The 21,356-nt window shown below is 40.5% G+C and overlaps 2 long non-coding RNA genes across 2 annotated transcripts in view; one reads left to right on the forward strand and one right to left on the reverse strand.

Moving 5' to 3' along the window:
* LOC122180866 overlaps positions 1-15,723 on the forward strand; it is a 33,391-nt gene extending 17,668 nt beyond the window's left edge. The window contains exons 3-5 of the long non-coding RNA XR_006179246.1: positions 703-742; positions 6,247-6,334; positions 14,603-15,723. This is a non-coding gene — a long non-coding RNA (uncharacterized LOC122180866). The remainder of the gene's footprint in view (positions 1-702; positions 743-6,246; positions 6,335-14,602) is intronic.
* The window catches only part of LOC122180878, a 397,042-nt gene that overhangs the window by 297,151 nt on the left and 78,535 nt on the right, over positions 1-21,356 (reverse strand). The window lies entirely within an intron of this gene.

Here is a 21,356-nt window from a genome sequence, read left to right on the forward strand (position 1 = left end):
AATAGCTACTGCTACAGTACCACTATATACACTTGTTATCTTCTATTGTTTATAAGCTTTTTGGATTAGATATTAAGTGCTCTATTAAGGGAACAGAGACCGTATCTTCATTTTATTATTCAGTTATTTGAGGTTAAAGAAATAATTTTGTCTTCCACACTATGATAATCATTAGGTGTAGTAGGGTATCTTGCAATCAGAATGTCCTCTGAGTAACTTTTATACAATTCATTAGAGCCCCATTTGCTTTCTCACACTGATATAATCACACCTCAATCACTTTGTGAAGTCAAATGTTTGCATTTACCAACAGGTTTTAAAGCACGACAAAGGCTAGAGAGTCCTAAGGAGTTTTGGATTACAGGTGGCTGAAGAACAACCTGAGTCAAGTACGACTGTTAACATTTAAAAGAGCTAGCTGAAAAATATTTAATGCATTTTCAGCTACTTGTAACCCCATTAAGCTGATGGGGAAAAAAAATTCTATCAAAAAAGATTCTATCCAAAGATTCTATCTGACCTGCCAGTTCCTCTGTAGACCTCCAGCAGACACTCCCCAAGTCTCTGGTGGTCAGCAGGCCAAAGTATGAAATTCACTGGAACGCAGAAATGACTTAACACTTTGAGAATCTGAAATTCTTCACACCTGTATTTTTTATTTTTATTTTTTTTTAAATTTTTAAATTTTTTTTTATTTTACAGAAAGAGACAGATCTGGCTTCAATTGAAGACAAAGAAAGAGGTATAATTTTAACTAAGAGACATTCAACTAAACCACCAATACATTCTCTTAATTCAAAGCAGGAATAAGGGGAACATCTCCAAATCCAAAGAATGTATTATATCACCAACTCCTTGTTTTTAAGTGATTCCAAATCATCACAAATATTGTGTAAGAGCAGCTGATTCCCAATATAGATATCCCTTTCTTGGGCACTAAGTCTTGCCAAGACTGGCTAAAAATTTACAAGGAGCGTCTCTGATTGTACTTTAAATAATGGTTATTAGTCATAAGGATTGGCTACCTTTCTTTTCTTTGAAAAGCAGCTATAAATATACCATCATTTATTCATTTCTGAAATCATCACATTCTTCTCCAAAAGCATTATGTTAATTTTCCAAAATTTAGCAGCATGTGTTGTAGGTCGTTTGTTCAGACATATAAGTTTGGGAACATGTATCCTGTCGGATCTTAATTACACAAAGACCATGTTTGCCTAGAAGTTAAACATGTGGATCTTTTCTGTAAATTCCTAAAGGTGGAATTTCCTCCTCTTGATTTAAAACAACTTCAACCTTGAATAAATACAACCTGATTATTACTTTTAGTTTTGCATTGGTCTAGTAATTCCAAAGTCCAATCATTAATTATGACTTCAAGTTATTTAGGGCAGCGTGGACACCTGGAAGAAAATTTTCCCTACACTAAAGTGGTTGTAATGTGAACTCATAATTTAAAATCCATTAAATTCACACATTACCTTACATAACAATCACAATGCCATAAAAGAGCAAACACATGCTTGCAATTAAAGCCATGGCAGTCTCATCCCATTGTATGAAAAATAGCTCTATCATAATGGTCCCGAGTTCATGCCAGAATAGCAGCTAATCATGGGAGAGAGATGATCTAACACTTACAGAACATGAAAATAGAAATACAGCATTCTGGTTCCAGTCTATTTTCTCTAGACTTGCTGGGTGATCCCATGCGTGCTACTTAAGCCTTCAGTCCCTCAATTTACCAATTTGTAGAACAGCAATAACAGCATTTATCTGAGTATCAGAAGAGTTTTGTAAGAATAAATCCATAAATCATTGTCTCTTATTACGTACTTACAACAAGCTTTCTATGGAATATCTATCATAGATATTCTTGAGAAGCATGCACAGGTTACTAATTTTAGGCTCATAATACCTCTAAAAAATAGAGTTATGGGAATATTTTGCTGGAATAAAATGAACTTTCACAGTCAAACCATTTCTATTCCTGTACTATTAGTATTTTACCTCTAATAGGCTATATGGTTCATCACATGCATTTTGTAGGTTTTGGCATTATAGCTTTTTAGCAAATATATATTCAGAACGTCAGACCAAATTTTTCTGCACAAAATCTGTGGAGCAATTTCTTTGATTCTTTATCTACTGTTTTTGTAAGAGATAATAAGTTATTTGTGAATTAAGAGGGCCATAATAATAGAAGAAATTCTGCTAAATGCTGCTGTGGATGATTTTTCATCTGAAAAGAATGGAGGAATAATGGTCAGTAGTGACAGTATGGCTGTGTGCTTGTACCTAGAGGGGAATGCTGGTACCAGGTCACCAAGGTCACCAAGATCAGTCATCCCATTCATTGACAAAATCATTCACAATATGAGAATGAATGAAGTGTCTTGAAAATCTCTCACTCTCTGAGCATGTTTCACAGTTCAGGTCAGAGCCAGTCTATCGGTGGCATACTTTCAGCATGTAATCATCTGTAAAGTCACGTCCTAACAGAGATAATGAGGTCCCATTCATTATTTGCCAAAGCAGTGCAGCAGTTTAAGTCTTGCTTCCCTTACCCTGCGCTGGAAAATTAAGTGCTTGAAATTTGGATTTGATCCTACCTTCACTGAAGTCAATAATAAGACATCACCTGATTTCAAGGGAGCAACAGCAGACTTTTTTTTTAACAGAGACTGCATTAAATTCACTTATCCTTCCCTCACAGAGGGGAAAGCAGGTCATGGGTCTGGTGTCTGCAGCAATAATGAGGAGGCTTTAGAAACTAAATGGGATGTAGCTGATGATTTTAGCACAAATTAAACTGAAGTACTAATGACTTACCAAACATTATTCTTATCTGTTGCACAACCAGCACATGATGATGTCCAGAAATAGTGTAACATCATATTTCAGTCAAAGCCTTGAGGGCTGCTACCCATTCACTCACACCAATATAAATCAGGAGGCAACTTCACCAAAGTAATTGAATTACATAAGACTAAAATTAGCGAGGAGAGAATTAGGCCTGAGGCAGTGAAAGGGAAGAAGGTGTCACCTCTTGCCAGCCCTGTCCGAGAGGAAGGCAGCTCCAACCTGCTGAGAGCCTGTGGCAGCCCTACTGTTGTTCAACCCACAGCAACTTTGCTCAGAGTGAACAAAGCTGGTGGTTTTGGGTCAGAAACACCCTGAGGAGATGGGGCAGTTCCAAGGGAAGTCACAGCAATGACTGGATTCTTGAATTTTACTGCAGTGCCAACACATGTAGGCCAGTTCCAGGCCAAGGTACAGGGCTGCTTGGAGCTAGTTTGTCTCAGCAGGTTGCTGACACACAGGTTGTGGTGGACATCCTGGAGATACTGTCTCTTTTTGACACTTGTCTTATCTCACTGACAAACATAGCTGCCCTCAGCAAAGGGGCACTGGCTGCTTCTGACATGGGCTCCTAATTCCATTTATTTAGTCTAGGGTACTGAGATGAGTTTTGCATATTAACACAGGTTACTCATATACAGTATTATATTCTTGGTGAAAATGCATACTCCTTGGTCCAGGACCAGCTCCTTTCCTTCCCAGGTGTGTTGCATTCCTCACTATGATACTCAACACGCAGTGCATGTGTTGCCCTGTCCTATTCTCCACGTTCTCTGCTGAGCTCCTGCCCCCTTGGCAGAGCGCCCTATAACAGCATCTCATTGCCAGTGGCAGCAGGACAGCAAGGCTGCAGGTGAGCAGCAGGTCCTCTCTGGGACATAACCTAGCTAGGCCAGGGGAGCTCGGCTCAGCACCGACTCAAAAACTGTTCACAGTGCAACTCAGAGGCCAACATAACTATACCCCATTCTCTTCAACAGGTGCTTCTAGCTTCTGAGCTCAGAGAGATTAAAAGTATAATCACCCAGCCCATTTCTAACTTTTTACATGAACCCAGCATCTTGTTCTGTTGAAAGAGCCAAAGTATTTCAAAACAAGTAGCATGCTCAGCAGAAGACACATAACTCAATCTACAATTCCTACATTGCAAATGCTGGTACCTCCATAGCCGCAGGCATCCTCTTTTACATACTAAAACTGAAATTAAAGATGAGCCTTTCCTGTGTCAAAAAATAGCATTTATTATAACGAACAACTCTGGTTTGTAACTCTAAGAGGTTTTTCATATTGTGAGTAAGGTGTTCACTTATGTTATAACTTTAAGCAGCATTTTAGCTGCAAATCAGCATCTTACATGTCTCACAACAAGTAACCAAATTGGAGATGTGAACTAAATCAGTGCTCAACAGTGCTGCAGCCTTATTTTAAATGCCAAACCGCACACAAAAATCTTTACTAGAAAGTAGAAAAGAGTACTGTTTTTCAGTTAGAACATGTCTCTGTGTATAAAGGCAAAATATTATTCACAGCTAGTATTTCAGACAAAATACAAGACTACTGATATTGAAATTATTCTATAGTAATTTAGATTAGGAACAATAGACTTGGCATTTTTCTGTAATACCTTACACCTGAGAAGCTTTAAATAGATTACAATAATTAAGACTGATAACATCATTGTGATCTATGTGTCTCCACTAACAGATGGGTAAACTGAGACTGAAAGTGGTAATTTGTGCCAATCTGTGCCTTACCCAATCAATCAAAGAACAAAACAGCACAGAACTTACGATGCCCTGGCTTTCACTTCACTGGTCAAACTTTTACCAGATCACGTTTCGTGCCAAGAGAACCTCATGCTAACAACCTCATTGTATTTGAGAGCGGGACCCAGAGCTTTCAACTCTACTGTTGCAGTAACACTTCATCACTTGTACTCCTGTATACAATTATTTTTACAGCCAAATAAAATAACTTCAGGAATTCACATATTTTTATCGTATTGTTTTCCAAGCACCTCAATTAAAATACCATTGGAAGTCTTTCTCTCATTTGTCAAGAGTTCCTGTAAGCCTGTTTCCCTTTTATGTGGTACTGGATTATTTACTCTTCATTTTCTACCTGGAACAAGCCCTGACTAGTAACTAGATGGCAAACATGACACGTCCAGAGCCCAGAAACCTGTTCATTAGATTTCACGATTCTTTTGGGTGTTTGGCTTTTTTCCTGATCTTGCATATGTTATCTCCATTTTTTTGCAAATGCCTCAGTCAGTCTGCCTGAGCCAGTCACAGGCAGGATTAGTAAAATTAGGCATCCGCAGATGTTAGGCTACCAAAAATGAATACCAGTGATGTGAAAGTATTTCAGGAGCTTTCATTCAGTGGAGGACTACAGGATTTGGGATGGTGGAGAACCTCCTGCTGCACCTCAGGAGCAGAGGCTACCTAGTAATCCCCTGCTCTGTCCTCAGAGTGGCTGGGGCAGTTTCTGGGCCAGGGCCAAAGCTCAGCTGGGAGGTGTCAGGATATCAGCAGAGGGCAAGTGTTGGGCTACTTCCGCAATGATGCGCAAAAAGGAATGGCAGGATTTATAGGAGTTTGCAGCAGTGTGGCTAATGAGGACAAGAGAAGCCTGATCCATGGAAGTGTTGAGCAACCACAACTCCCTTTTACTTCAGCACTTTTGGAAATCAGACCCTTTGGGGTTATTTGCTTTTTGGAATAAGCCAGTTGTGGTCTACATCAGCCCTCTCTCTTTGGCAGTAATGGCCCAAGCCATTCCTTTGACCAGTGTAATCAGTGTGGCTCCCAATCAAAGAGAGTGACATGAAGTTATTTTTAACATATCAAATACACCAAGAGACTAAGGATCCAGTTTTTGCAAAGTGACTGAAATGCCTCTTCCCTCTTGCTTAACGCATTTCTCTCCCCAGGCTCAGAAGACTGTTGTTTTTGACAAACTAGGCGGGCTGTGCTTGGGAGAAAAGAGTCAGCTAGATTATAAGAAACTGCAGATGAATTGTTTATTTTATCACTCCATTTATCTTTTCAGTGTTATTGTTCTGTCAAGTAATGGAGAGATGAAGAAGAGCTACGTCACAGTTACGCTTTGACTCACAAACCAAGAAAGATGGGAAAGACGGGTGGCTATTTATGCTGCACCCATTACCAACTCTGTCCTTAAGAAGGAGCCTTTGTTCATTCTCCTTCATTTCTGGCTACTCACTAGGAAGGGCCAATGAAATGAAAATTTCCTCCAAGGTGATCTTTGGTATTGTTTTCTCTTTTTGTCCAGTTGGAAAGAAAAATAACCAAGTAGCACAATATAAGGTTTGTTTCCACCTGACTTACAAAATACTGTTGTTTTTTTCCCCTTCTCCAGAAACTTTCTTACTGCCCTACATCATTGCCATGGATTTCTTTGTTGCACTGTGTGGGAAACTCAGCCTCCACCAGCCTGATTCACTTAGGTAAGTACCACATTGCTTATTTGCTTTCCCACGAAGTTTATCAGCTAAGTTTTCATGAGGTGAGAAAAATCACTTGACAGATGCAACCAGGTTGCTTTTCGGGGAAAAAAAAATAAAAATAAAAAATCTAGTTTTCCACAAAAATTTTTCTGGGGCTTATTGACATGAGTTTAAACTTTTCTACAGCAAGGAGACAGAGGGATCTACCCAACCAAATCCAATCATATCTTTCCTTTGTCTGGTTTGGAATACAGATATAGTAACATGGATGCCACATGAACATCTTAGCTGCTGGCTGTTTTGCACTTTCTCTGCCTCTCTCCAAATCTCTTTCCCCATTTTCTGCTAATCTGTACTCTCTCCCCACCTCTCTCCCCACTCTCACCTGCTGCACTGGCCTAGCTCTCTAAGCACAGCTCTTCAAAAAACCCTGACCATCTCTATGGATCTGTAGAGTGATGAGGCAGATCTGGCTGTCAGAGGACTATTTGTCACAGCTACTGAACTTAGTTTGGAGTCAAATTAGTTTATCATATGGAGCTTTATGGATATTTGGAATGGGTTGCCAATCTACCTCAACAAACATTAACTCTCATTTGCTGGGAGCCTGAGGAGATGGTGCCAGTAACATTGCAAGGTTCACAAATACAACACAACTTGTCATAACAAGTTCCTCTGGCAACATCTGTTAGCAGCCCGCAGAACTATGTAGCACTTAAGCCAGATGTAGCCATGATATATTTTTTTGCACTGAGCCGTAGCTGTTCGTACCTCTCCCAGACATCAACATACATTATTTGCTGCTGGCCTCAGAAAACCTCACCATTTCTTTCAGAGAATATTTGCATTTCTCTGGCATTAGTCTATAGTGCCATGCCAGGTACATCTCTGGGAACAGCCTTTTCTGTAGACATCAAACTCAGATTTGTATCAAATTCCTTCAGACACTCCTGTCGATTCTTACCCAGCATCAGAGACTGGTTCCGGACATCATTGCTTCTAAATCAGTGGAGCTAATTTCTTACATGATCTCCTCCCATTTCCACCATCACTGCAAATCCTTAATAGCATTGCAACTAGGTTCACATACTGTATCCAACACTGGGCATGTTGATCTGGCACCACCAGGCAAGACCATATAAATGTAATTTTGGCTTCTGAGCTCATCAGTATAACCATTTCAGTGCCTTATCACTGCTGATAGATTTACAGACACTAATCAAACCTCACTCAAGTAGTGAGGTAATATCAACATGACTAGTCTACCACAAATGTTTGTAAAGAGGGAAGATGGCAGATACAGGAGGAATTCTGTCTGCGTACCATCAGCATCTTGTTGCAAGTCTGAATTCTTTTATGCTTTTGGCATTCTACAACAGCCATGGATGAAAAAGGTAAATGCAAAGACAACTTCTACAGTGAAAATTACTTGTGAATATTTCTTCTGGGAGAAGGGAGCTGTCTATTGAGAGAAAAGAATCAAAGGAAGTTAATGCATGCCACAGATGTGCCATGCCCTTCCTCTAGCTTTAATAAGCTCAGTGGGTTTTTCCACTGCAACAGCAAGGGATTTTCCTGTCAGAGAGTAACAGATATCAGTAGATCTCCCACCATATCTAGACATTGCATCTCTTCCAATTTAAATGCTACATCAGTAGTTATTAAGACTGCATTGCAAAGAAATAAATCTAGGGAAAACCTTCTAGAGGGTGCTCTGGATTCTATTAAAGGATTGAATTTCTCACTATGTTACACTTTTTCCATATGGCTGAAATCTGGAGCTGCATAGTACTGTGAATATGCTCATATACTGCTAGTGGCATAATCCCAGATGGTAACAAATGACCCTGTTCCAACAGCAATGTATAGATCTTTAAGACACTGACATTCAGCCATGCTCTAGGGATATTCCTTCCAAACAATGAATGACTGGCAGATAACAAAGTTTAACTTCTGCCTTCAGTTTTGTACATATTTTATGGCTAACACTGCTGAGTTACATCTTTGTTAAGTACTCAGCCTTGTAATAGTGTACAGATGACATGAGATACTCCCTTACCACCACCAAACAATCTCCTTTGGTCCACGGAGGTCAGCTGTGGAGCAGGCAGTGTGTCGCTGTCTGTGTGTAAGGATATGCTCTGGCATGCTTGAAGTGAGCTGATAACGTCTTACCCCTGCTTAGGCCCTTCAGCTGCCTCTTGGGGAAGTGAGAAAGGCTGCCAAGCTCAAGATGTGCTGCATCCTGCAATTTGGCTTTACTGAGAAGTACAACCCCTCCCCCAAACTCACCCACGCATTTCTTCACCCCAAGAAGAGGTCATCACACAAAAAGGAGATAGGAGGAAAAAAGACTGCACACTTGACTATAGCTGCAAAAGAGAAAAGTCTAGAGCCCTCTTGAGATGTTGTGTAAAGAGAAAGCAATCTGGGCTGTCTCCATTTTTACAGAAAGACCTCTGTGCTCCTGCGGACTTTGTGGCCTGCCAGATGGAGACAGCTCCAAGTAACACTGAGCTCTTATTGCTGCAGAAAACCAAGGAGAACTATAACCCCAAATATTGCAGGTGTAGGAGGGAATGCTTGCTCAGATGATGATTCATGTCAGCATCTGAATAAATAAGGTCAGACAGCCAGAGATTATTCCAGTGAAAGGGAGTTGATTTGTTTGGGGGGCAGAAAGGAGTGGCTTTTTGTTTCATATAATCATAGCAAAAACCTACCCTGATCTGAATTTTTTTCAAGAAGTAGCTCTCATCTATTTTAATTAAGACCTCAGTTCAGCAAAACGTTTAACTGGCTGTAACCTACCTGTACTGGAATTGTTGTACCACATGCAGAAATCCTAAGGTTAGCATATGCATTATAGTCAGATTTAGGTAGCATTTTTATACTTACCCGCAGCAGTTTTAAGGAACATATCACCACTACAGACCATCAGAAAAAAAAACTACTTGCCTGAAAGGGGTGAGAAAGGATTAATTAGTTAGTGCTCGTGCAGCACTGCAAAAACACAAACTGTGGGACTGTGCTATTAGCAGGAAAAAGATGCCAACAGGAAGCAGCATTGTTAAAGGCACGAGGACAAACAATGGCTTTGTTCTCAGATTTGTAAATGATTCTTCTGCTATTGAAAGGTGTTGGCCTTTCAGTCTAGGAGACTGAAATCCTCTTTCTTCACCCAAAAGAGCCTTCACAGGCTGTGCATACTTTCTCACACTCTCTCAGCCGTGTTCTTCACTATTAGCTTATAGATGCTAGACAGTAGTCCATTCTCCACAGCCCTTTTATTGCTTGGCCTCTGCTTCAAGTGCCAAGAAGGGTGCCATTTAGACTCAATTGTTACGGTAGCTTTTACGATCTAGACATGGTGTCTAGGATCAGAGACTTCCTAGCAATTCTGTATATGCTGCTCTGCTGCCATCAGAGGAGAATGGCTCCCGGCTGCCAACCATGTGGGTAGAATTCAAAGCAGTGACCTACAGATGAAAGGCACCCCATCTCCAAATGGGCCAGCTGAGCCATCCAGCCACCAAATCCTTACTGAATGAAACCATATTGGGATGTGATGCTCAGATGGGGAAAGAAAAAGAAAATTTAAAATATCTGTGGACAATGGCTCTCTAGAGCTCAGGCTGCGGACATCCAGACCTCACTTACATAATATTTCTATCATGCACCATCCTCCTGTCCAACTCCCCACCCCATGCCAAGGTGCTGGAGGGAGGTCCTGTTCTTATTTATGCAGCATGAATACAAAATCAGAGAGAGTGGCAGAAACTTTCCATGGAAAGGTATGGTGCCTTTGGCATGCTGAGGAAAACAGCAGAGCAAGAACAGCTTGTAAGTTAGGGGGAAGAGAAGGATTAGAGAAATTTGAATAACTACTTCCAAGCATTTCCTCAAAAAAAGAAAGAAGACTGGAGCCCTTTAAACCCAAGACTCACACAGGAAAAAAAAAAAAAAAAAAAAAAAAAAAAAAAAAAAAAAAAAAAAAAAAACTTCAGCCGAGCAAAACATCCTTTTCGCCTATTTGTTATATTGCTGACTTTGACAAGCAGAATCATTTATTACATCACTGTCCTCAACTCCTGCCACACATATGGTCCCTGCCCTCCCTCCTTGCTAAACAAAGGCCAACCAAGGAAGGTGATTTTGTCACCTGGAGTCAATTTATGCTGGTCTACGCTGTGCTGTGACGCCATGCTGGGGTGGGACCTTTTCAGATGTCGGGATGATAGGAGAAAGAACAATGAAGCAGCAGAGTATGTGTGGCGGGTGGCCGAGTCATCCTATCACCATGTATTTGTGTAGTTTCTTTTAGTGCCATCCAATCTTTCCTTCTGTCCCTAAATGGCCTGTGTTGAAAATGTCCCTGCTTACAGTTGCTCAACTGGAATGAGGACAAATTGTTTGCAGTGGCCCCCTTCCAAATGCTTGTGCTGTAACTTTTGTCTTGACTAGTCTCTGGAGATATCTCTAGAGTGAGTTTCCTATGACTCGTTTGCGCTACCCCAAAGTCATGTCGGGTTTTCTTCCTCTACTCTTTAAACTTTGTAGCAGGAATCTTGTTTCAAACACATCACAGAGAAAGCCAGAGCAGGCAGTGCCTCAATGCAGTTATGTCACAAGTTCTCCAGTGAATTGTAAGTGAGGGGGATGGGTCTCGAGGGTGCATGAGGTTACAAAGTGGTGCTAGCAGGCAAAGGGATGCACAAGCAGAAAAAGCACAGCCACATCAAGCAGCTTTGAGTTATTAAGTACAAGTGTTACTAGGAATGCTTCACCATCACTGCTAATATGTCGTCCACTTTTGTGGGTAAAAAGCCTAGTCCCTGGACCCTCCAGGCTGCATTGATTCAGCTCTGAAGGGGGTGGTGAAGGTACTCTTCCTCTTCATGTTCACATGTGAATTAGTCCAGGATGAGAAGTCAGCAAGAAAATGCTGAAGAACTAAGCCAAGAAAGGAAGCATTTGTAATTCTAAAAACCATTGGATGAAGTTTTGCACATAAACTCATTTAATAGACATTGCAGAATAAAAGGTTCATTTCCCTCCCTCTTACATGGATGAACTATTAGACATACATATATCGATAATATTTGCCTAGGATAACTCAATTCAAAGACCATTGCTCTTGTATTTTTAATGTACATTAAATATTAGTTATTCATCAAAAGTGCAATGTGCTTTTAGAGAGAAAAAAATGGAGTTAATGCTATGATAAGGTGTCCTTCAACTCCCTAAAAGCAGGAAACAAGGCCTTTTGCAGAAGTTGGTCAGAAAATCCCCATAGCGAGGGAGAGCCAGGCCAGGAGATGAGATGTCTGTGATTCCTCATGGAGTACCTGGACATACAAGGTCAAAGAATTATAGAATGGCTTGGGTTGGAAGAGACCTCAAGGATCATCAGGTTCCAACCCCCCTGCCATATGCAGGGCCACCAATCTCCATATCTAATACTAGACCAGGCTGCCCAGGGCCCCATTCAACCTGTCTTTGAACACCTCCAGGGACGGGGCATCCACAGCCTCTCTGGGCAGCTGTTCCAGCACTTCACCACTCTCATAGAATGTTCCCCTGACATCCAACCTATATCTCCCCTTCCCTCAACTTAAAACCATTTCCCCTTGTCCTGCTGTTATCTACATTTTCAAAGAGTTGATTCCTCTCCTGTTTATAGGCTCCCTTTAGGTACTGAAAGGCTGCAATGAAACCACCCTGCAGCCTTCTTTTCTCCAGGCTAAACAAGCTCAGCTCCCTCAGCCTGTCTTCAGAGGGGAGGTGACCCAGCCCTCTAATCATCTTTGCAGCCCTCCTCTGGACCCTCTCCAACAGCTCCGTCTTTCTCGTACTGGGGGCCACAATCTAGAGGCAGTACTCCACATGGGGCCTCACAAGGGAAGAGTAGAGAGGGACAATCACCTCCCTGTCTTTGCTGGCCACTCTTCTGATGAAACCCAGGATACCATTTGCAAAGGTCCATGATGGAGACAAACACAGGTGCCCATAGGTCCCTTTCATTCCATGGCTGGCAGTACCTAGCCAGTACAAAGACCCAGTGCAGGTCCCTCAGCATGAATTTTCCTGGCGCAGCCTTCTCACACTCCCAGGACCTCAGGGGGGTCCTCACACACGACCACCTCAAAGCACCAAAGTGCTTTTTGTTTTGTGACAAATGGGAGTAGGGAGATTAAAAAAAAAAAAAGAACCTCATGGTATTATTGTTTTATAGGTTGTGCACCACATTGCAATTGCGTCCCCCAGACTGTCACCTAACTTCTAGAAAAGTAATCTCTGCAGTAAACCTATCCCTGTATTTCTGAGATGTTATAGGATGGAAGTGAACAGAGCACGGTCAAACTGGGAATTTCAGACAGTAGGGGTTGCTCAGTGTTTCCAGACTTAGCAAATAGGATTTCATGTGACTTTACCATTATTCTGAGGAAATAATAATTTAAAAAAAAAAAAAAAAAAGGCAGAAATTTTATTTTACTTTATTATTTTATTTTTATATAATTTAATTTTTAACCAAAGAAAGCAGAATCACACCATGTCACTGCCTTCAGTTAGTCAGCTGAATGATTGCTTCCAGTGCATTCGGGATCTCACAAACACCAAGACTACTTTGGTTTTCATTAGCACTAGAGGGGAAAAATAAACAGGCTGGGCTCATGGTTTATAATTGCATATGTAATTACCACTTTAAGACCACTATTAGCAATACAAATTAACTCACTGCCCTTTTTATCATCTCTGCAGTGCCTCACAGAGTGCATGTAAGCTGTCTCTTTGGGCAGCCAGATTCTAATTTCAGATGTGTAGAAAACAGCCCAACATACCTCTAAAAATGGTCTTCCCTGTTTGTAAACATAGTGCTCAGCAGTTGGAGCCATCCCTTGGAGTTTGTCATTCAGCTAGAAACAGAATCTGTCCAGGCCACTGTTTGGGCCAAATCCTGCTGGTAAGAATTGTGTACCAGAGTAACTTTTTCAGTTACTCCTAGTTTGCTTTGAGTAGACCAAAGAGCCAGTGGGAAGAGGTCTGCTGACATGAGGAAGGCAGAGCTTGCTCTAAGCATAATCACTTTCTTCCATATAAGTAGTAGGGATGATGAAGAGCATATTGTCAATAAAACACAGAGGTTATTTACAATTCAACTTCTAAAAGCTGCCATAAAGCAGTGAATAGCAACGAATAATTCCAAAGCCATTCTACTTGGTTTTGGTTTCTACTTTATTTTCCCAGAGCTCGTGTTTTCAAAGGGACAAAGCAGAGACACCCAGAGGAAAGGAAGTCTGATTCTAAGAAACTGTAAAAAGAAATGCATGGCCACAGATCAGGGAATAATTTTATGTCTCATATGTTTTCTGGCCCTACGAAGAGCAACTTTAAAATTTTGCTCTCCCCCTCAGAGCAAACTCCATAGTTTACAAAATAAGATTGGGAAGGATCCTGAAAAGGAAAATCCATAACAAACTGTTGGTCACTGAGGCCAGAAGGACCCCTTGCCCACCCCTCTGTGTGTGACAGGATTGATTTAATTATTCTATAACTGTTCCTGTAGATGGGCGTCTGGCCTTGAATAACTCCAACGAGAGCGATTGTCCAACGGCTCTTGGCAGCTTGTCCAACTGCCAAACACTTCTTCCAGAGCTTTGCCTAATATTTAACCTAAAACCTCCCTTCTGCTTCAGCCAATTATTATTTGTCTCATCCTTGTTGACTAATGAGAATAATTGATTCTTGTCCTCTTTATAACATTCCTTTATGTCTCCCGTTATTGTGTTCCCGACACTCTTCTTCCCTTTAGGCTAAAGGTGCCAAGTTATCTTAACCTTTCCTCTTAGATCTGAATGCCAAATTTCTTACTATCTTTCTTACACTCCTCTGAATTCTTTGGTTTTTCCATGTTTCTTCATACAGAATTGAACACAGTCACTCCAGTTATGCTTTAACCAGTGCCAAGCAGAGCGCAATAATTACTTCAGTAACCTTACTGACCCCATCTAATAACAAAGGCAAAATGCAGCATGTAATTAAAATCCAAAAAAAATAACTATTTTTAAAAGCTAATTGCCTTAACAATCAGAACATTCTACAGCTCAGAGAACACACACTAAAGAATTTAAAGGTTATTGTTCATTCAAAACATCTTTTTCAATTATATTCCATATATTGTATTCCAGGCTATGTGCAGTTTTACTCCTATTAGGAACGGTCTGTACTGCGTCTCTCACACTCCCTCCCCCTCTTTATTTCCTGCAGATTTAACCCTAACGGCTCAATGGGACCCTGTCTACACTAGGGATATTTACTGAGGATTTCCCATTGACTGTTGCAAGAACTTTCTCCAGCTCCACCAGTATGGCACAGCACAAAACTTCCACTCAAGGCTTTGAATCCTTTAGGCTATTGCTACTTCTTCCAGTCTTACTAACGTCAGTGAAACAGAGCCAGTAGTGAGGCATTTCTGGAAAGTTTCCTTTACACAGAGATAGTTTTCATCTCCTTGGCCAAGTCTGTAGTAGGCTACCTTCAACAATCCCCTGCTCTCTGTTCACTAGCTAGTCTCTTAAAAGCTCCTCTGTCCCGCAGTGAGCTGCACTCTCTTCACATTCATTGACACTGTACACGTAGTTACATAGCGTTATGAGCACATACAACTGCCTTTCAGTTCTTATCTCTTCAGGAATGGAAATTCTTGTCAAATCCTAGCATAGGTCATGCAACCTTACTACCATTCTGCTGACAGCAGCTATTCTTGGAAATACATGAATTTCTGGAATCCCCAAAACCAAAGAGCTTTGGCTCCATGAACAGGAATGGCAAACTCAAACTGCAAACCCACTTGACTAAGCAGAGGCGTTTAATTAAATCATTTTTCTATTACACTGATAAACAATCAGATATGACTGTTGTCAGTAGATGTAACAGTTTCTATTCTTGTTCCTCCACAGCACCTTAATTAAATTACAATTGTTGTGTTGGAAAACACATCTGTGAGAACCTTCAAGTAGAAAACATCAAAAAATATTCCTAGCAAAAAAGAAATCAATTAATAGTGCAATATTTCTTGGTAGACAGAACAAAAAATAGTTGGATTAAGAGTGCAGTAGAGAAGATTAAGGTTTGACATATGGAATATCTAATAGAGAAGCACTAAAAAAATATTGACTGGGAAAGGAACGGAGTCTACAGTACTGATTATCTTCTAGTACAACTGAAACGCACTGCCTCAGAAGTGATATAGACATAACTGATTCTACCTTGATCCAAACCAAAGACTGAAGATCTGTTGAGAAGCCTTTCAGCTCTGTTTCCCTATGGCACTACTTTGTTGAAAATTTCTAAAGAATGAAGTAAAGTCCTGTTCTCATTTACATGCATTTGAGCCTCTTATATTCCATAAAGGTTTCATATTTACAAGTGAGATCAGAATTTGGCTCCTTATAATAACACATTGTAAAGAGCCAGAAATTTCTCTAGAAAAACAGAAAAGCAAAGTTCTGTGTTGTATACGTCTCACCCCTTAACCAATACATATCATAGATGGCAAAATAATCACTGTTTTTTATGGCAAGATCTTGTTCAAGCATGTGTCTGCATAAAACTCCCTCATATATCTAAGTAGAGTAACACGTCTGTACATCCTCCACTTAGAACAGAGGTGGCTCTGGAGATCCAAACAAAATCAAATACTACCTGCAAATATATAGTGCACAACCAGGCATTGGTTGGAGTCCAGGCAAACACGAATTTACAAGAGAAAATGCGACTGCATGGCTCTTTGGCAGTTTCGTATGTTCTTTCTTCCTTATTACAGTGCTCTAGAGAGTAATTAAATTTCATAGCTCAGCATTTCCTTTTCTTCCTTACCTTGAAAGATTTGCACACATTTTTATAACCAGATTAAAAATTTGCCAACTGGCTTTTTGAACAATTCTCAGTGCTTTCAGAATAGTTGTTCATAAAATCTTACATAAGATTCCATTTCAGGGACTGACTCCTTTCCCAAGTAAGTAAAGCTCTACCTTCTCAGAAGCAGAAAGGTACTGATTAAAACATGTTAGGGTACAAAATCTCCTTTGTATGACACTAGCAAATTCTGCAGTAAGACTCAAAGCCTGTTTAGGTCAGTTAGAGGCTTGCCATTAACAAAGTGAGTTTTGGGACAGGTCCTTAAAGGACAGGAAAGCCGCCATGCACACCACAGTTCTTAGGGAAATCACTGAGGTCACCAGAGGTTTATTGACTTCAGCAGATCACTGAGGTCAACAGATGCTCAAAGGAACAAAAATTTGCACTGATCCAAAGCTATCAGAGAAATGAGTAAGATGATGGGAAGACTGAAAAGAGCATGTCTTGCCCACATGTCATTCATCTGCTGGCTGCCAGTGCTGCAGCAACTGGAAAAGCCAATCAGGCATCCTGGCTGAGCCGTGCTGTGCTTTACAAGTGACTAAAGAAGTCAGCACTCCCACATCCTGTAGAAACGGTTGCATGATGTGGTTACTACTTTTAAAATAAATTTAAGATTCCATCCCCTAATTCACACAAAAGCTAACTAACAAAAATAGGGTTTTTTGTGTGTTTTTTTTTCTTTTTTTTTTTTTTTTAAATGATGTACAATGTACAAATTAGTATTATAAAATAAATTAAGTAAATATTTCCCTTGGCAAGGAAATATAAAATAGCTCATTCTCTTAACATGCAAGTTTTATGTTTACAAAGCATACAGCATCCCACATTTCCATAATGTGTTAGTAGCAGGAAACATTTTTAGCTCCGATGACTTAAACAAAGCTGGAGTTAGCGTCTGCAGCACCCTTAAGCTATATGTCACAGTCTTCACAGTACTGAAACAAAACACAGGGCAGTAACCACATTAAGGTTTAGTGTTTAGAAACACAGAAGGTTTAACACTTGGCAAGCCAGAATTCCCCTATGACCTAAAGACATAGAGATCGTGACCTGAGAATTAAGCACTGTGTTAAGCGGCCAAGCTGTCTCCCTAAAGAAAAGACAAAAATAGCAAAAGACAAGCTGAGCCATGGGGCTGGCATATGTCAGGTGTGCCCAGGCCCAACTCACAGAAGATCTGTGGCCGCATGGGGACAACCCTGACCTAGTCCAGCCTTTCCAGGCAGGGCTTCCTAAGTAGGAGGATTTTCAGGGGTGCTCAACACTCGTTGTCCCCACTGCCCTCTGAGGGAATGGGAGCTTTAAGCTAACATGCTGCCAGGACACCAGAAGAAAAAAAATTCACTTTTCTCCAACTGGAATTGGAAAGATTCCAGCATTAGATGGAGGAAAAGAGAGAAAGTTAAATGACTACTCTGCGTATTTCCTCTCACCGTCCCTCCCTTTCTCTAAGGGCTCCTCCTTTGCAGGTGCCACAGTCCTGGTGATAGAGGAAAAAGAGGAGGAGAAGAGGAAATTCAAAAAATGAAGTGAAGTTCTTGAATTAAATGTTTAAAGATAGGTCTTTGTTTAAAGTAAGGCCTGCAAGGCAGAGAAGTTGGTTTGCGAAAGAGGAAGGTCAGCAGAGAGGCAACTCCAAACATCAGAGATGAAGAGGAGGCATGCAGTGAAAAGAGGGGAGTGTGAAACAGCTGCCTGGGGGAGCTTAAAAGGGATGCTCAGCATGCTCAAAACACTCTAATTTTGCCACGGCAGATCTTCTTGTGCCAAATTCCCACACAGAAAAATCCCAAGGACATCAAACTGACCTGGGTATCATTGATTTTACTTCTCTTGCTTTCTTTCTTCACTGCAAGCCAGATTTAGCTTGTAAACAGGTTTTCTTTTTTCGAGTATATATTTTATTCTTTATAAGATATTTTTAATAGTTGGTCAATATGAAGTTTCCCCTTGAAGTTACTACACAGTTCCTGCTGGATTAAAACTGGATATTTCTACATTTATTGGTAAATTGCCAAATGCTGTTACAAGGAACACTCAATTGTAATGAACTTTCAGTCAGGGTCCCAGGGTGCTCATCAGAGAGATGTACGTGTGTATATATATATATATATATATATATATATATTTTAAATTAGGCAACAGAAGAATCCCGTGCTGCACAGGATCTGCTTTAAAAGCAGAATTTCCAATCTGGAGGGAATTCTTATATATTTCAACTTTAATTTCCGTCCTAAAACAGGCCAAGAAATCAAAATATCAATGAAATAAATTGGTGGAACTCAAAGTTCAGAATAATTTAGGTTTGGAAATGTATATAAACTAAATGCTGATGCTTTCAATTGAAAATATAATGGTCCCAGGTTGAAAAGTCCTGGAATATGATCCTCATCTTACATGGATAGAAATCAAGAATAATTCTGCTAGAAGTCCATGAAGTTACACTGCTGTAAGCCTTCACATGGGTAATAAAAATACTCAGAGTTACAAGTACTTTGTAAAGCCAAGTACTTTGGAAAGTGCAACTCTTTCAAGTTTCAGGGCACAAAGCAACTTCGGAATTAGGAGGAAAGTTTCACGGCTCATCCCCAATGCTCCAGCACTGAAGGCCAGGCAGCCACAGCCTCACAGGGGCCATGGGGAGCGTGGCTGATGGCTGCTCAGGCTAAACGTGGGAGCAGCTATGGTCTCTTTTATTTAGCAGAAGCTGGAAACCTGCCCCCAGTTGCAAATGGGATAGTAGACACAGCTCGGGGCAGGGTCCAAGCTGTCTACTGGGCTCTTCACGTAGCTGGTAGACCCAGGCAGAAGGCAGCAGTCTGCTCTGCAGTGTCCTGTGCACGCAGAAAAGTAGTGGTAAATACTGGCTGGCAGAGGTAGCTCTGGCAACAAAGCCCCAAAGAAAGCAGAGACAAACTGTCTGTGCACTGTGCTGAACACAGAGGGCTTGGACATGTGAGCAGAGAAACTCTCTCTGGATGCTTGACTCCCCTTTGGGATCCAGGAAACAAGAATTTAGATATATTCATTGTGAGAGATATGAAGTGCCGCCAAAGAAGGATGCCATTCCACTATCAGCTGCTTCTTTTACTAAAGACAATTCAAAAGCCTCCTCCTGCTTGGTGGATTTTTTTTTTTTCCTATTTGTTTTTTAAACAAGATTCTTTCAAAAGGCTATAGCCTTCAGGCCGCAAGCTAATCTTTAACTACCCACTTAATTTTTCTGAGCCATCTGGCATCAACCATTGTTGGAAGCAGTTGCTTTGTTAAAAAAAAAAAAAAAACAAAACACATGGATGTTCCCCTGCAGAGTTGTTTCCACAGTATACTTGGGGATTGCTGGAGCTCTGGTTAAGGCAAGCAGCCATCTGCATCAGCAGAGAACCGATGCCACCAAAATCACCAGCTGGTTTAACCTCTCTGAATATGACTACAGCTGGTGTTCGTAGAGCCTTCTGAAGGCCCGGTCTGCAGGCACTTATTTAGGGTCCTCACTCAGGGATTAATTCATGGATCTTATTTGAGATCACAATCGGATCATTTGAAATATGCTAATGGCTAAGTGTTAGACCAGAAAATAAGAGGAAAAATTTGGGGAAATTAAATTTTAGATTTTTTTGCTAAGGAATTTAAAAAAATGAAAACCCAATAGTGAAAGAACAAACACTGCATTTTCCATAGAAGCTAACATACCAGTCCAAGCAAGAATGCAGAAACCAACAAACCAATAATTTTCAAGATAATTTCAGAACCAAGCTGAAACAAGTAGCCAAGCACCTTGAAGAAAGCAGTTTTGAAGTGATCTGCCCCTTACTAATCTCTATCAGTCACCATCTGAGCGAGAGAACACAGAGGAAGGGTCAGTCAAAATTCCCATGCATTGTTCATTCCTGCCTCATTTCCAGCAGCCAGCTTCCTGATCTGTCCCCATCCTACAGCGTCCTCCAGCCCACACAGCAATTGCTGTAAAGTCAAGCACAGTAACACAACAACTTCAAAGACATTAAATGTTGTTGTTATCTCCCACAAAATATGGCCAGCTTTTTCCACACAATTCTACCAAAACTTCACAAATCTCAGTCTAGTGTCTCAACTATAATATTATTTCTCCTGCCTAGAATAGGAAATAGCATCCATTTCAGGAATTGTTGAGAACGCTGAAAAATCCAGAACTAACAAAATGTAATGTAATCAGAACCAAAAGAAAAAAAAAAATTCCAACTTCACAAACCAGCTGATTGGAGCCAAAATTCAAGGCAATGATATTTACTGAAGAAAGGGAAAGTCTGACCTAATCTCACCCAAAACTTAACCACAGTGTCTGGACTCAGCAGGGTCAGGTTATTTTCCCATAGTATCAACACTGCATCTGGAACTGGGAGGAATCATGACTGTCAAAGATGGCACTAATTTTCATTCCATTTTCAGTACAACTTTCACATCAAAGTAATCATTACACTTCAATAAAATTGTTTGATCTTTTCGATGCTCAGCTGAATGGAATCATCATATCTTCCTAGCCATGCGCAAATGAGAACTTAAATTCAGAATGCCTGTTGCTGAAGAGATTGCTCGCTGTTTTTACTCCAGTTTACTCAGAAAGCAGAATTTACTCCGCTGAAAACAAAAGAAATGTTGTTTAAACATATGACAAGATATATGCATAAAACATGAACTTAACCGAATACATACAACAATCTTCACAGCAACCTAATGAGTACCAGAAGTGAACTCGATGCAATACAGCAATGACAACCCAACCTGGTAGATACATTATGCAGACCCGTTTCAGAGATAGGTTTCAAGAAATAAAATCATCTGATTAAAAAAAAAAAAAAAATGTATATGGGGAGGGCAAAAAATGAGGTGTGCATGGAACAAATGGAGATAGCATTAGAGAATGAACACAACATAAATCCACTAATAATTTGGTTAAAAAAAAAAAAAAAAATCTTGCAGGTTTACATTCTGAATTCTCTAAGCCAGCAGTTCTTGAGCTGTGATGTGCAAACTACCAGCAGCTAACAAATCTTTGGTTGTTGCCTGCTGTTGTGGCTGGCTATCATCTTTCTTGTCCCAGATATTACATCACACTGAA

Source organism: Lagopus leucura, unplaced genomic scaffold (genome assembly GCF_019238085.1).
Source record: "Lagopus leucura isolate 7727_CA_CO unplaced genomic scaffold, USGS_WTPT01 Super-Scaffold_1, whole genome shotgun sequence".
Taxonomy (NCBI): domain Eukaryota; kingdom Metazoa; phylum Chordata; class Aves; order Galliformes; family Phasianidae; genus Lagopus; species Lagopus leucura.